This window comes from Anopheles marshallii, chromosome 3, assembly GCF_943734725.1.
Source record: "Anopheles marshallii chromosome 3, idAnoMarsDA_429_01, whole genome shotgun sequence".
NCBI lineage: Eukaryota > Metazoa > Arthropoda > Insecta > Diptera > Culicidae > Anopheles > Anopheles marshallii.
This window is the reverse complement of record NC_071327.1, coordinates 9071359-9085933: the sequence shown is the minus strand read 5'-3', so window position 1 is coordinate 9085933 and position 14575 is coordinate 9071359.

Sequence of the window (14575 nt, the reverse complement as noted above, 5' to 3'; positions counted from 1 at the left end):
AACCGCCCGCATAAATAACGTCAAAACGGCGACGACCGAGCGACGAAATGAAGACAATGGACGACAAAACACGGGAAGGCATCAGCAGGAGCAGCCGCAGGTCGGGGCTGCAGCCAGCTCAAGTAATATCGTTCCCTTAACAAACGTCATCAAATGTCGTCGCCGTTGTCGTAGGATGTCGCCGGCGAAGGACTCTCAAGTGGATTCGACCAACATTCCATCCCATTGTCGTCATCTTCATGCCCGTGCCGCTGGAATGCCGGAATGTTCGGATTTCGGGCATCTATTTGGATCGTTTATGGCAAATGGTAATGGAATGAAGTGATTGGCCAACCATGTAACACACCTTCGCACTGGACCAATACAGTGGGTGACAGATTTTTGTTGTTAACATGATTGTAACATGGTTATGTTGATAGTCGTTTGTTACAAATCGTTTTCTAGCCGAAAATTTCCTCGTTTTTGTGTTTCTTTGGATAATTTAAAAAAAAATCTATGACTGACGGAACGAATCGCCAGATATCAATTTATTTAATGCGAATTTTGTTCGACTTTTGCTCAGTACCTGTAGATGCTACTATGAAGAGTCTTCGTACGTTGAAGACTTATGAAAAACTATTTAAATTGAAAAACTCTAAAGAGTTTTCTCTCTCAAAGTTTTTTTTTCTCTAAACTAACCAAAGTTCGGTTAAGATATCAATGATTTAACTCGTTGTGACATTGATTATTGATAGCTTCACACTTTAACATAGTAAAGAAGATATAATTTTTTATTTAACGACTAAATCAAATAACGACAAATTTAAAGTAGAATTAATTAATTGGTTTAACCATTAACCTATATTTGTAAATTCACAAATAAGTTTATTTGTATGTAAAATTTTGTTTGGTGTCGCTGAAAACCGTTCATCACTGTAATTTCCTGTTCCACCCTACTTCGCCGATGCGATTATATTTTATGTTGCTTATTCTGTAGCCACTCCTCATACTCGGTTCCCAATCTCTCGCCACCACCATCCGCAAGGTTTCCCGTTTTTTTCCCCTAGAGTGTCTGCATTTGAGTACCTCTTCGCGAGTTTTGTGGCTTACCTCCTATCACCCACCTGCACCGTTAATGCCGCGGTAACACTTGATTTGATCCCTTAGTTTCTTCCGCCCGTTTGCTTTACCCACCGTTGGGCTTTGGACTACTTTATCGGATTGGGCTGCGTACGTTTTTTTTTTCACATATACTGCACGAGCTTAAAATGAGTGCGAGCGAAATGGAGTGAGAGCGGGAGCTACGATATGAAAATGGCATAAAAAAATAACCACCCACCGAAACGTCCCAAAAGGACTTGTGCCCTTTGGCGGATTACACCCGTCGCCCTGTCCGTCGGCTTTTTTTCTTCACTCCCCCACCCTGTTACGGTCCAACGGGAATGGTTTTTGATGAAAAATTTCTGTCCACAAAGCACGGGACAAGATCCCATCATTAGACTAGCGAGGAATCCGGCAAACGCAAACGATTACATAAATCACGGTGACCAGTCGCGCAATCATTATGCAGCAGGAGAAAAGCTCCCGTTTTCCCTGCCGGCCACACGACGACCAGTACTTGCATGCATCCTTGGAGGATTGGACCGCCGGCCATCGCCGGGCCAGAAATGTGAGGAATTTAGATGAACGGGAGCGATGATAAATTGTGAAAATTCCACACTGACTTTGGTTTCGCATTGCTCGCCGGGTCGCCACTGTCTGTGCTGTGTCTTTTCCGAGTGGCCATTCAAATGTGGCCATGGCCGGCGGGTGGTCTCATCGTTTGTGCACGAAATGTGGCCACCGAAAACCACAGCCCGGGGGCCCCGAGCATAGCCCAAAAAAGGCGAAGAAATATAAAAAGAACACCCAGGGAAGAAGGACTCGGTGGACTTCCCCCATTCGCTGGCTTGTAGCTTTCCGTAGCATCCGTTCGCAAATCGTTGGGTTGAAATGTATTTCGGTATTTTGGAATTTGGAATTCGGAATTTCCGTCACCCGAAACACCGTCTTGCGCCAGTTTCCTGCCCGGCCGGCCGGTAGCGCAACCCCGAAAAACACACAAGCCTATCGTGTGAGGTTTCGCCGGGAAACTTTTGCTTCCATTTTTCCATATTTCCCATGATACGGTTCACCGCGAATTTCGAGTGACGTGTACCCCACAGACCTGCACACCCCCGGGATGGCCAGTGCCATGCTTTTGCCCAAGCTTGCCCCCCACTGGTACAAAAGTTTTACGCAATCGTCGGAGGAGTGTTGGTGGTTTTCTAACCTAACTTTGCCGACACCTCTACTGGATGATGATGGGACCGCAATTCGAGGAACGTTTCGTCTCGATCGCACCACGGTGCGAAGAAGTTTCCCCTCCTTTTTTTTTATTTTTATTCCAAATCGACCCTCCCGCTCGACCAACAAGAACACAATCGGAAGAGGGAAAAAAAATGGAAAAAGCTTTCTCTCGGCCAGTGGAATTTTTGATTTTTCAAATCCTTTTGGCGATCGTTCAGCCGTGTGAGTGTGGTTCGAGAAGAAAGATTGGAGGAACAACTTTGACTAAAAGGATCAGAGGTCGGTGAGCACACGCGAATACACTAATCTGTAGTGACGGACGTCCTTCAGGCGAAAGTTTTGTAGGTTGCGAATGTGCACTGTTAAACCAACCGAACAACAAACAGCACGGTGTGGCTGTTGAAGATATAACGGTGACGTGACAAATCATCGATCCACATACAATCCACGCCATTGTTATTTATCCCTTTTTTTCCATTTTTCCATCCACCTTTTGTGGGTCAGCGAGTGCCGACTCGCTCTGTTTGGTGTTTGTTGTTGCACAGCGCTTATTTTAAGGACAATCTTTGCGTATTTCTTTATCCCTGCCCAGTGGAAGGTCGTGGAATTTCTCACTCTCTAACCCAACCGGAAAGCTCGTTTTTCGTTTATCAGTAATATTTTTTTTTCGTCGGTACCCTGTTATCGCTAACACCATATTCCATAGCAGCAGCTGTTGCCATTGCGTTCCAGTGTCGTGTGCGGAGACTATTTTCGTTTTTGGGACCGAGAAAGAAACGTTGTACACATTGACTTTTATTTTTCACATTTTCCCCAAAACACCGGCACGAGACACAGAAATGAAAGTCAGCCCCCATGTACGGTGCCGTAACGCGAGAGAGCGAGAGGTGGCATTGAATGAGAGGAAATTCGAATTGTTTTATTGTTTGCCTTTGATATTGCTGCCAAATGTTGTACCACGGGCAAGGCGTTAGTCGGGAGACCCGAACCTGTTACTGTTGCCCGCCCCGGTTGCCACCCATCCACCGACTGGCTGGCTGCGAAGGTTGGAAAACCTTTGTTGCGGGTGTTTTTCCCCCGTTTGCTCCTCCATGCCATGAAAATAAAGTAACAATTTCCACTTCGTTTTCGGGCTGACGTGTGAACCTGGGAATATGTTCCCGGATAGATTCGTGTATCGGTGGTAACACAGGAAGGGAACCGGATTTTTCCGCAAGTTCAATGTTTCGCCGAATAGAAGCGATCGCTGGACAAGGAACGTTAAGAGGACGGAGGAGGGAAGAGAACGGGAGAGAAATGCAAAACCCTCCACCCTTATCCGAATGCGGCGCACCATCTACATCTCAGACATAGCAAACATCGATGGCAGAACGGAATTAGAAAAAAATCGTTAGAAATTTGATTGAAACTTTTCCTTTGTGTGCTCGGAGTTCGTGCAACCAGCAGGGGGTTCCCATTTTCCCTACCTTTCCCGTTCAAAGTCTCTTTAAAAAAAAGACGACGACGACCATCCGTACACGGTGTATTTGGCGGACAAATTTTCGATTTCTCATACCACATGCCCACCCTAACCTGATTCAACACCATCGACCGGTCCTAGGCAGCAGCGCCCGTAGTCGTCGTTGTTAGCTTCATCATCGTGGCTTCGTTCACCGCTACCACCTTCCTTTGGATAGCAGTTGATATTGACCGCCGTCAAAGTATGGCCGTCGGGTTTTTTGGAGGGGGGCACGGAAACTTCTACCGACGGCACCCTGTTTCCATTATGGTTCCCTTGCATCTCATCCACGTCGCTGATTCCTATTAGCGTCTTCGGATGCTCGGAGGCATGATGTGGCGGATTGGAGATAGATCGAAAAGGTAAAATGTCATTATCACCCGGTTCGTTTCTGCCGCGGTGTTGGTGTGGTGGTTTAGGACTGAAACCTAAAGGTGAAGGCGTTGGCGCTGTCAAAATAAGGCGGCATGTTGAGGTTACGTTAGGCATGTGGTCTTGGCTGTAGGGATAAGCTTTTGGCAGTTTTTGGCCGTGGTTTTATACGTGAAAAGTTCAAAACTCCAAGGGGTTGTGTTGAAACGAGCGTTCCACACCAACTGCCTGACCCGATGCCTAAAAGTCGATCATGTGCCTCCTGCCCTGCCCATGATAATCTTACCAGCATGAGGCTCGATTTCGCGGTTCAATGGAGTTCCTGTGAATATTCAGCACAAATTTCATGCAGGAATGGACCAGCAATGGGAAGCAAAAATCACTTCCGCGTATAGTGGAGGTAAAGGTGGAGTCAAGCAACTACATGTAACATAGTAATGAATAGGTAAGGTAGAAGAGGAAAGCTAAGCAATTGGTATAAGTTTTTTCCTAAATAGTACAAGTACAAAAAGTGAACTCTACGACTTCTATCACAAATTCACAGAAATGTAAAGCTGTTGGAATTTTTTCGGCAATATCTTAATACTTCTCAACTCAACTCAACTCTTTGAAGAATCCTCTACCTCAATAACGCATGGTTGTTGTAGCAGTCCTTTTCGGTTTTAAAAAAATTAAGTAATTTTGAATGAATTTGTATATCAACAGCTACCATCGGATTGAGATATCTAATGTGTGATGAAGTTATTAGGGAAAAAGTTGACTGAAATTGCCGAATATCCAAACATCTCCGTTTATCTCATTACCTAAACTAAAAAAACTTTAAATTTTGAAGAAACATATTTTTTGGAGACACGAAGGATGGCTCAGTTTTGTCTTGGTAGTGGCGCCGGTCTTCACACGACCGGACCGGTCCAAAATCCCATCCGGACCGGACTACCACGGCTAAATAAAGTCGGGTAAATAAAGTTAACGAAAATCAGAAATGGCAAGCCTAGATCTCTTGAGGTTGCTGTGGCCGATAAAGAAGAGTATACGGCATTTTTATTATATTATGTTCATGTTCTCTAGCGATAAGCGAACATCACACTCACGTGATATCCCTGAGGCACTGATTTGAGTGACACTTTCGTCTGTTGAACAGTGGAGTAGAATCCTGGAGAAAACCCGCCAACGGGAGCAATATTTTCTGCACCAGCAAATTGGCCAAAGGGAGGCCCGTGGGTGACGATTGGTTTTCTTTTGTTCTCCACAATTTTTCTTTACTTCCCGTCCTCCTTTTATCTATGGCGGCACTCCACATAAAGTCCGCGTAGCGATAAAATACCGGTAGTATTACTGCTGTTATTAGGGCGAAGCTGTGTGCGCCAAACAATCATCATTGCTAATGAAAAGAAAAAAGAATATAATCACATTTTCTTTCGATGGCCGCACTCTCGTCTGAAATGGCTTTCCCGTAGCACGGACGGAATTGTTTTGGTTTCCTTTTTTTATGGTTATTTTCGATGTTTGAAAGCCGGTACAGCGCGGTGTTTTCACCTGTTAAATAATGATGATAACAACCAATAGAAACCAAATGCCATCAGCTATTGGCAGCGGGAGCAGGGCATTCATTTTATTTCCTGTTCCAATTGATAGGGCTGTTAGTGAGCAGACGGTGGAGTAAAAGAAAGAAGAAACGTTGAAATCTGGAAGAATAGGGTTGGTGATACTGGGACGAGTGACGCACGCAAAAAGGAAAATTTTTCCTTTACAAAAACCGACAAGAGTGTGTGTGGTTATATTGAATGTAATTTATCCGCTTTTCCTGCGACTTCTTTCGCTCGGTTGGTGTTCCTGGTTGACATTCCACTAGAGCAGACGTCGATTGGCGATATTTATTTGATACTTCATTGAAAACCCGCGGTGCCTTCTTCATCCCCCCACCCCCACGAGGGACAAAATTTCCATGGAGAGTGAAAGCGGTAGTACGGGAGTAGCGGGAAAAGTTAAATATAATTTCCACCAAATGACGGCAAGTTGCGCCAATTCTGTCGCCCGGTTCGACCACGTACACGTCGTATGTTTGGATTATGTTTGACTCTTCCGTTCACCGTCCTGATCGCTCCCTAACCTTCCTTGCTCGATGCGTACTTTTCATTCCCACCCGGTGCCCTTATGGCACTGCGGAAAATTTAGAGCGAGACAAGAAACGAGATCATTACCAATTATCGTTTAGCGTTTCCCGAAATGGCTTTGGTACATATTTTATTAACCACCGTACCGGATGGGTGGATGAAATAGAGTAAACACACCGCACAGACTCCGCTGGAACTAGTTTGCCAACATTTGGGACGATCGGTGAGAAGCAAACGATGTGGGCAGTGGATCCGTATCGCTCGGGGGGTAGAAAACGCTAGTTGATGGTTTTATTGACCTTGGCAAAGATTATCTGCGTGCGAACGTACGTCACACTTGGGGTTGGGACAAAAAAGAGACATGTTAGTTTGGCTTCCAGCTCAGAAGCTAGTTAATTGATGTTTTATTCTTTATTCTTTTTTATTCTTTTTCTTTTTTTTTGCTTATTCTTTTTTTATTTATTATTATTTTTTTATTGTTATTTGATGTCCGTGGACCGGCATTCCCCGCAATGGAAAGCGGTGCGGAAAACCCGGGCGTGGAAAATTGCTGGAAAAGGGACGAACTTCATTCGGCACACCTGTACCAGCCACCCAACGATGGTTTGTTTGTCGATACAGTCTGATACAGCTGACGTACAGTTTACGTAACTATTGAAGTTATTTTAATAAATAATTTGTAATAATTGTAGGTTTTATTATTTCAAAACGTTGGCTTGGCCGTTTTTAACGGAGCTTTAAAAATATATTACATATGTAGTTACAGTACCCAGAAAAAATATTACTTTATATAAATCCTTCAATTTAATATAAGTTCTTGTAAATCATAAATATAACATATGTATAAAAATAGGTGTCACAAGAACAAATCAAATAATTTCAGCAGATTTAACAACACTTTCCGATTATGTACTAAACTTATTTAACCTTAGAATAAAAAATTTTCTAAAAATCATGACACAGCTACACCATCTTTTGGTAATGAAAATATTCAAGCTCAAGCTCAAGACGGTCATGCTCTTGCAACTCGATTACATCACCTTCACTAGCACTGTGAAGTTTTCTTCCCAAAACAGTATTTCTCTAATCTGTCGCTTGATCACCAGATTCTACCCTTTGTAACCTCGGGCACACAAATACGAGTTCGTAGAAATGCACGCTTTAAGCCAACAGCCAGCACGTAGTAGCCCACCTTTAAAGGTCTTTAGAAGAATTGCCTTAAGAAAGGTTGAGAATGTCTAAAAACACTACAAATCCTCCCCTTCCGTTCAGTGAAGGGAGTGAGCACCACCGTCATTCGATCTGGTCACCCAAGGCCGTGCCAGACACCCACCCGAGTAAAGGGCAGTGGCAACTCGGAAGAGCTCTTAGACTCTTAGGTAGAGTAGTCGCTTGGCGGAAGATTAAAGTTTTCCATTTTTCCCTGGAAGCTTGATGTAATTTAATCACTCGGCCGGCTAGCCGAACGAAGGACTTCGCCCACGTGTCGCCACAGATTGCGCGCCCGGGCAGAGAGATTAAAAAGAGGAATGTCAATTTTGGTATTTTGGATTGGAGTGGTTTGAGGTCATCTTGGGAGGAAGTATCCAGCTCGGAGTCGGTGTCGGATTGATGAAAATTGATTTCTTGCCTTTGTTTCAGTGGAGCGAGTTTGCCCACATTCCAGTGTCCGGGAAGGGATCTCGTGCCTTATCGTCGGCTTGAGTTGTGTGTCGTTAAGAATCTCAGTCTCGTTTTCCCAATCGCACCCAACGTCCGGCGTAATGATGGAGCTGAAAACGATGATAGACGAATTCCGTTCCTAATGGACAGATTGATTTGAAGAACAAAAGCACGAGCATTGGCACAAAAAATCCCCGAAATACCAACTGACACAACGCTAAGACAATGGGAAAAACAAACTGGGCAAAACAACATTCGGGGAGGGTGTTCCGTTCTGGGTGCTTTGTAGAATCCGTGGAGGAGTGGCTCGCCGTACAAGTTAACGCAATTTTGTGAACCAAACCTGAAACAAAGCCAAACAAAGCCGAAAGGATCGCCCAGAGATTTGACTCCGACCCTGGGCCGGGCGGACGGTTTTTGGGTCGTCTCACGCTTCGCAAGAACCGACCGAATTGGAAAATGGAAAAGTAAAACAATTTCACCGCACAGCCAAAACCGGCAAAGACACGGACCACGTCGACGGCGCGCAAGAGTGCCCGGTGTGCGCACTCTATTTGATGATTCATTTCACGATTTGTTGCCCCTGTTTAAAATGCCCATCAGGCTTTTTTCAGGGGTTTCGGTTGACGGTGGCTGTACACGGTACGGTCTGTAGTTCGCCAAGAATAAATCTTCTTAACGAAGAGCGCGCGCACACGCGAAAAGCACGCGAAAGAAACTTAACGCGATAGGTTTTGCTTTTCAGCATCTTTCTACCGTTGTTTTGTCAGGCATGTTCAATTAAGTTGCGAAAAGTGCTACTACGTGTGTGTGTGTATGTGAATCATACGAAATTGAAAAGAATAAATTCCCATACAAATACCATCCGACGGTGTAATATCACACTCGTAACTGGTGCGGGAAGGAAATCCGTCCCAGGGTAATTGACTTCACCTGGCGACCTGCTCCACCCTCATGGGACCGATCGAGTGGAGTGAGTCGTTTTTATTTTCTACACTCAATTTAAGTTCCCACACCCGATAAATGCCTTTTACACTCCATTGGACCGATTGTGCCCGTGTGATTGGAAGCGGGGCGGAAGGCACGGCCACGTTATGTCCTTAATTTCCTACCTCCGTGCCTTCCTTTGCCTTGCTCATTTACAGCAGAGAGATTGGTTTGTTTTCAATTTCGATTAATTAAAACGAATCCCTTCATGCCCGCGCTGTGCCGATGGTTTTTTGAGGGAAAATTTATTCCACTGCCACTTTCCCGTGCCTGTGTCTGAAGACATCGTTTCGGGATACCGAGATGGCCGTACCGTTTTTTGGACCGTATTGTTGCGATATATATATAACATTCACGTCTTACCCTTATTTGGTGCTTGGGAATGGGGTGTTTTGGCACTGTGTTTCATTCCCCCCAGGATTTGTTTGTTTACGGAAGCAAAACTCCTAGCTAAACGAGGTGGAGATGGAAGAGAGAGGTGGGATGAGGAAGGAAGCGCGAAATGCGTTTGTTTAGGGAAAATTACCCGACCATATGAATGGTCCTTTCTGTACTTGTGTTCCCTATTAGAAGGAAATACAGGGGTTTTCATAATTAGGAATACGTTTGAGGTTGTGTTAACGAAAATAAATGTTGAATTGAAAAGTATTTTAATTTAATTTAAACAAGTTGTTAATCGTATTGTTTATTTAAACATTATTTAAATATTTGGTACAATAGAACTTTTACATATATATTCAGAAAAGCAAATACAGCAAATAAATTACCTCAAATGGCGAGTAAATGACGACAAAATTTAGGAAAAAACTCAAACTTTGAGTATAAATTATTTATTAAGTTTGAGTACTCATACTTTTTGGTTAGGCAAATACTGTGTTTGAATAAGCAATTTTGCTTCGGAACGAAGTTATTCTTTGAATTGCAGATGAAAACTTTCATAGAACTCTTTACAAGAAATTTTATGTTCGAGAATTTTGTATGGCAGTGTGTAATATACTATCTCTACAAAATATCTGTCAAATAGTAATTTATAATATTATGTTACATTTATACTTTGCCTAAAACCCCTGCATATCGTCTTGCATACCGTCGACCACTAGATGTAACGTGTAAACCCTAGCACCTAAACCATCGCACAAGCATAAGGTTTGGACTGTTCCTTTACTTGGCGCAATTTAGTATTCCGAAACCGCGCCTCGAGTGTTATCACGATTCAGAAGCATTTGCCAATAAACGATCCTCACCGTACGACCCGAACCGTTGCGCAACCGATTGGTTCAGGGTCGCGCCGAAGGCGATCCTTACCGTCTTCTTGACTTTAGCGTCAGTTGTCTCCCGAGAGAGCACACACACACCTACGCCAGCAGACGACGGGCGAACGGTCGGCTGTGGCCCTGTAGCTAATAATCTTCAATCGTCTTTCACGCTCGGCGACCGGTACTGGCGTCTGTTTACGTTGGCCGTTTATTTATTTTTCTTGCTTCTGGCACCGAGCTTCCGGTGCTTTAGCACTCGCTGGTGCTAGCAAGGGAAGCGTACGGCAAAAGGGATGTTTTCATTGGAATCTGATCTGAAGCAGCGTGCAAAAGGATAAACAACCGATCACAGGGTGCGGACGACGTAAGCGGCCACACCGCCATCGCTCGGTGCAGGAAATAACGCTGTAAAATCATGATTCCCGCGAATCTCGGCGAAAATAAGAGCGTAGCAGAGAACAAAGGGGAACGATAAAAAAAACCCTAGCCCGGAATTGGCTACCGTTTACTGGATAATGCTGGAAGGCTTCAGTTCCCAGCCAACTCGGTCGTTCCGGGTAGTGATATAATTATCCCTTTTTTTAAGCTGAAACATTTTTTTTCCCCATTCTAACTCAATGTGTTTCAATTATTCTTTTTTTTCATCTGCCACTGTGCTGTTTCTAGCCCGAAACAAAAGGCCAGGTTGCGTGGTATGTCGGTTTTGTCGTGATATTTTTTCGTCCAAAAAAGTTTTGCCTGGAGTGGCGGTTTTGTCAAACCCCACCACCTCTAAAGCTTTGCTTCCCGAGAAAGAAGGGAATTGCCCGGAATGGACCGTGGAAGGGTAATAATTAAATCCAGGAAGTGAAAATATTGCGCACGAAAAATATTGGCTCAGCATCGTTCGTTAATTTATTCCTCGATCAATTGCGGACCCGTCCCGTTTCCGGTGCTTGTGTTGCGTCTGTCCGTATTTGTTCGTGCTCGTTATCGAGCCCGATCGGTTTTGATATTTCACAAATTAAATAAGATGTCAGCGAAGACTGTGGCACCATAAGGGGGACAAAAAGTTAACATACAAACAAGCTAAACATGCTTTCGATAGAATAAACATTAAAATCGCAACAGCAAAAAAGAACGGAAAGTCCCAATAACGATTTCGTTCCCGCTCGGTACAAAAATGGTACAAAACAAATCGAATTTCAAGCGAAATGCTAGCGAGCAATATGAGTTTTCCACCGACCAAAGTGGACAAAGTCATCGGTACGTGTAGCGCTTCCACGGGGCAACAGCGGGTTCGTTCGAATCGAATTCGTTTGTACAAGAGGCTTATCCCTGGTATTAAAAAATAATAAGCAATTTCCATTCCTTCAGGAGCACCGAAGAATGTTCGGGCAGTAAAAACGTGGCCTGCAAGAAAAAGTAAACCCGGGAAGGGGCGAAAACAAAGGGGAATTGGAAAACTTAAATAACCAACCGGATGGCAAACATATCGATTCGTACTGCACACGGATACGGGGCGATTTGTATTGGGGTTTTATGTTTTATGCTACCTCGTTTCTGCATTTCTCGGAATGCTTCGCTCTAGACAAAAACCCCCCTAGTGCTGCCGTATTTCCATTTAATCCATTTTTCCCGACTTTATTTCGCTTCCTCCTTCAGCAAAACGCTCCCTCCTATCGTTTATCGTGACCTTTTTCGAACCATACCATAGTGGAAAATGGTCAAACAATGACCACACACACACACACACAAACACGCATAAAATGTCACCAAATATGGTGCAGCCACTATTAGGACATTATAGTTATATTATAATCACGTACCACCGTGGATCGCCAAAAGGACCACCGCCAGGGTGAATGCCGTAGAGCCAAGTGGCACCATTTCTTTGCAGCGCACCACCATTTTCGAACGGCCCATTCCTTGCCGGGCGTATTCATTTGCATTTGCACCGGGTGATATTGTACTTCGAATTGTTGCATTTCACCGCTGGCCTGTGACCAATTTATGCAATTTTTCGCCATTTTTATAGCTTTGCAATTTACTGGCTCTGTTTTTTTTTTGTTGGCTTAAGTGCGCAATGGTGAACGCTTTTATGGCAATTTATTTGCAAATGATAAACGATGCTCGTGTGTGTTTACATTTTAATGGTACTGCTTTTATTTAAATCGTGTACCTTTGACTACCATTAACTTTATCACCACGTTAACCTTCTTCTCCCTCGTTAAGCGCCTCGGTCAAGCGGCATTGCGCGTTGGGTCTAGATGGGCTTGTTTGGGTTGCTTCATTTTGGTGGCTTGTTTGATTTTCTGGTTGAAGAGAAGAGAAAAAAAACCGAACCAACCGTAAGCTTTCACTCCAATTAAACCATCCATCCGCGAACCGCGAGCGCAAAGATCAGTGCCATTCGGAGCCCAGGACTGGATAGAGTGGATGAAAAAATTAATAATAATCACATCCCGGACCCACACTTTCTGCCTTTCGTTTTCCAATGCAAACGCGGTGGCAAAACAACCAGCCGGAGCCTTTTACCGATGATTACCGGGCAGGCGATCCTTTGACTTCGTCCTTGGGCTTTGCCTCTTTTGCATTTTCATTTAATGACTGACCCGAACCGTCCGCGAACCGTGGGTTGAGCCTTTGCCCCTCCCCCGGGTGCTGTCAATTAAAAATAATTGTTACAACATGCGGCCATTTGCTTTATTTGTTTATTTTGTTTTCGTTTTGCTAAAGCAAGAACGAGGCCGGACGGTTTTTCGCGTTTGTTTGCTTACGCTTTGATCCATTTGCACCTCTATTAATCGTGGCTCGGACCGCTTCGAACGCGACCTGTTTACTAATATGAAGCCCCACGCTTAAATACTGCCTTTTCCACGGATGAATTGTTTGATTGAGGAAATATAGCGCTTCCTGTGCTGGTTTCTGCCGGTCGGTGTCGGCCCGAACGCCGGTCGACCGAATCCGAGAACCGGACAGGAAGTGTTAATTTCCGCTCGTTAGCAACCATTACCGACGGTGAAAAGCGAATGGCGAAGATGGCGTCGCATTCGCGGATGGATTGAAGCCTCCATATTATGTCCGAAATCCGCTCGCGAAAGCACATGATTATAATGAATGATCTTTAATCACCGTTGCGTTTCGGGTAATGGTCGACAGCGCACGGAAGTCGCGTGGCTCGATGCAAGGCTGCAGAATGCAGAGCGAACCGGGACGCATGCAGTGATCTGGAAAGCTGGTCAACCGATTTTAGGGTAGTTTGCACGGAAGTTTCGAGTAAATGGATCCTTCACACTGACACGGCCACGGTGCGGGCATCCGGGTCTGAAAATGAGTATAATATCGTCGCTTATAACGCATCGATGAATGCATTCATTTCCCTACGCAAACAGACAAGTAGGAAACGACCCGAGGGGATAGGGAGGTGAGAATGATGGAACGATGAAAGGGAATGGTCCGTTTGGCTGTGAACAACCTTTCGGATGGGCTGTGAGTGTGGAACGTTTAATGAATTTCCCCTCTGCGTAACTTTCGCACTGTTCGCATTATGCTTTCCCGCAACAGGTCCGTTTTGCTGTGGGACTGTGAACTCCGGTGGTTGCGAAGATTCCATTGTGCTGAGTGTCGCCCATCAACGGTGCCAAGACCGAGAAACCATCGTGGGAAATGGCTGGTGGAAGCAGATAGCAGGAAACATATATAATTCGCTGAATGGATTTGATAATTGAATTGACCGTACCGTAACGCAATTTCGTTTCATTACCGTACCAAAGGAACGTACCGGGGTCCGCTTTTCCGACCCTTTTTTCCCACCGAAATACCTCGGATGTTCGTGTGTGTGTGTGAAAGGTGAGAAAAAGGCACTACGGTCGGCCGTGCGAAGCGTTTAATTGGACAGTTTGCATTTCGAACGTTTTGGACTGTGGTTGGTTGTGGGCGGTGTGAGGCGGGTTTGGCTGCCCGGAGCGCTGGCAAATGTTGGCAAACCGAACCGACACGGAGTGATGGTGTGTAATTTTCACCATATTACACCACAGCGGGTACAAAAGCCCGAAAAGATGGGTTACGAGTGGTCGGTGCGCAAATTTTCCGGAGGCTTTAAATTGCCTCGCTCCTCACTGGCGGCACTGGCTGCGTACATTTATTTCAATCATCACCGGGCGGGTACCGTGTCTTTCGGACCCGGGACTTTCCCGGCACTGTACACTCGGCAGAGTTTCATTGGCGAATGAAAGGTTTAGTAATTTTCTCCGGTACTGTAAAGCGAATGTTTTGTTACTGCCACGCACTTACGGAAGGGTATGCCAAGGCATCCGGCCCCAAAAATGTTACAACAGTCAGAAAATCAAATGCTGCTTCCCTGGGATGGAAACCGGATACATAAACACGTGTTCCCT